Source organism: Triticum aestivum, chromosome 5A (genome assembly GCF_018294505.1).
Source record: "Triticum aestivum cultivar Chinese Spring chromosome 5A, IWGSC CS RefSeq v2.1, whole genome shotgun sequence".
Taxonomy (NCBI): Eukaryota; Viridiplantae; Streptophyta; class Magnoliopsida; order Poales; family Poaceae; genus Triticum; species Triticum aestivum.
Genome location: NC_057806.1, coordinates 439,792,209 through 439,794,965, shown reverse-complemented (window position 1 = coordinate 439,794,965; position 2,757 = coordinate 439,792,209).

The window sequence follows — 2,757 nt, the reverse complement described above, 5'->3', positions numbered from 1 at the left end:
ATCCTTGGGCAGCCACACGTTGCGTAAGGCCGGGGTGAGACACGGCGCCCCCAAAGAACTGAAAACCACACCTAGTTCCACCGAAGTGGTTGGACGAACTAGAGTAAGCTAATGGGCCGCGTATTGCGCTGCTAACTCGGCTTCTTGATGTGCCCTACTGTGATCCACCACATCCTAGGCATTAGCACCGCCGCCCGCCGGGTTATGCCCTCGCGGTGGGTTATAGTTTCGTGCACTGCTTGACACAGCCGGTTCATCAATATGCCTACTGTAGCTCCGACTTGGGCGGGTGGTGGAATGAATCCTCTCATGACTGTATGAATAAGCCTGCTGTTGGGTCAAACTTGTCTGAAGGAGCTCTCTAGCATGTCGTGTTTCAACTGCTACTGGAGACTTGCCTTCGATCGGGAGAGCGGCCAATCGTGAAGCGGCCGCAACAATGTTATCCAATGGGTTAGAGTAATGACCCGGAGGCGTTGAGATGTGTTGTGACAGGATATTGTTCTGACAAGGCGGATCCATCATGCGTGGCTGAACTGGCACCCCCGTTCCAGGTGCCTCCACCCGGTTTACCATTGTCTAGTTACTAGTTCCTGCCCCTGGCGTATTGAAGAGATTCCTTCCCTCATAAACCGGAGGCAGGTGAGACCGGTACCTTCTTCTCATGACATCGTTTGATGCGCTCTGATTCAGCATAAGCCGATAAGCCTATGCCTCTAACTCAGCCCGCTCTGCGGCCCTCCTGGTGTTCTCTGCTGCCAGATCTACCTTAGCTTGAGCTATCTGATCCTTCACCTTTGCAATTTTTGTGTTATGCTGATCCTAATCCGCCGGATTAACCTCAGCTCCTAGCAATGTTGCCAAAGTGTCGAATAAATCGGACAAAGCCTGAACCAGCGGTAGTGCAGAGCCTCCTGCCCCAGCTGGAGTTGCAGCTACTGAACCAAAAATCATTGCTGCTGCGGTAGAAGAATGTTGCATCGACTGTGTACCGGCCATGAAAATCGCAACTCAGCTCGGCAGATCAGAGAGGTCCGAAATACTGTCGCCATCGGAACCGCCACTAATCCGGCCATCATGCAGCTGATACAGCGACTCGGTTTCTCCAGTTGAAGACTCGTCATCAGAGTAAACGACGGTTTCGCCACCAGATACCGATCTATCCTCAGATTCCGCTCCGTGGATGACTCCCACGAAGGCACGCTTTACAACAGGCTGAACCCGGGCAGGTCTTGCACGCTGAGCCGTCTCGATGATGTCGGTGCAGATGTCTAGCTCAGGGCCCGATTCGCCAATCTTGCCAATGAAGATGTGTATTCCGCCAAAGGGGACCCGGTCCCCGTACTCAATCGAGCCGGCCTCGGGGCCCTAGCCTGCATCGTCAATGTAGAGCTTGCCGCGATGACTCTTGGTCATCCGGCCCACAGTGTATCCCTTGAGTCCTTCGAAGCTGCCCTCTAAGAACTCGAAACCATCATGCGATAGCCCCACGGTGGGCGCCAACTGTCGTGGTTTTGTCATGGCAGCTGTCCTAGTGAGAGGACTTAGTCATGGAGCCATCGCAACGGGTTAGCTTAAAGGGGTTAAAGAGGAACAAGGGACGCAAGGAATTATACTGGTTCGGCCCCTTACGGTGAAGGTAAAAGCCTACTCCACTTGTGATGGAATTGCTAGGGTTTCGATAACTAGGGAGCGAATCCGCTTTGCCTGGCTCTCGAGTTATTGTTTGTTGTCTCTAAACCGCCGCCGGGTCGTCCTTTTATATACACAGGTTGATGCCCGGCGGTTTACAGAATCCCGAGGCCGGCTCGTAAACGTGCCCGGCTCGGTTTCTACCCTTCCTTGTCTTACAACGTAAGTTACATATCATATGGCGGTTTATGTCTACGGACCCTAATCCGCCTTTGGGCCCTGGGCCTTCATATTAGATCTCCTCCGTAAAGCGCCATACCTCTTGTCTTCATGGGCTTAAAACATGACTAACTCATTGTGGACATAACCCGGCCCCTCATGGCTGGTTTATACTTAGTAGTAATATCCCCAACACTTGGTCATGCCGGTTTTTATAGGAGATTCATTAAGGACTTGTCTAAAATTTCTAGGCCTCTAACTAATCTCTTACAAAAAGATGTTCCATTTGTCTTTGATGATGATTGTGTAGAAGCATTTGAAATACTTAAGAAAGCTTTGATTTCCGCACCTATTGTTCAGCAACTTGATTGGAATTTACCCTTTGAAATTATGTGTGATGCTAGTGATTATGTTGTAGGGGTTGTTCTAGGACAAAGAGTTGATAAGAAATTAAATGGTATCCAATATGCTAGTAAAACTCTAGACTATGCTCAAAGTAATTATGCTACTACTGAAAAAGAATTTTTAGTGGTTGTGTTTGCTTGTGATAAGTTTAGACCTTATATTGTTGATTCTAAAGTAACTGTTCACATTGATCATGCTGCTATTAAATATCTTATGGAAAAGAAAGATGCTAAACCTAGACTTATTAGATGGGTTCTCTTGCTACAAGAATTTGATTTGCATATTATTGATAGAAAGGGAGCGGAGAACCCCGTTGCAGACAACTTATCTAGGTTAGAGAATATTCTTAATGACCCACTACCTATTGATGATAGCTTTCCGGATGAACAATTAGCTATCATAAATGCTTCTCGTACTACTCCATGGTATGCTGATTATGCTAATTATATTGTTGCTAAATTTATACTACCTAGTTTCACATACCAACAAAAGAAAAAGTTT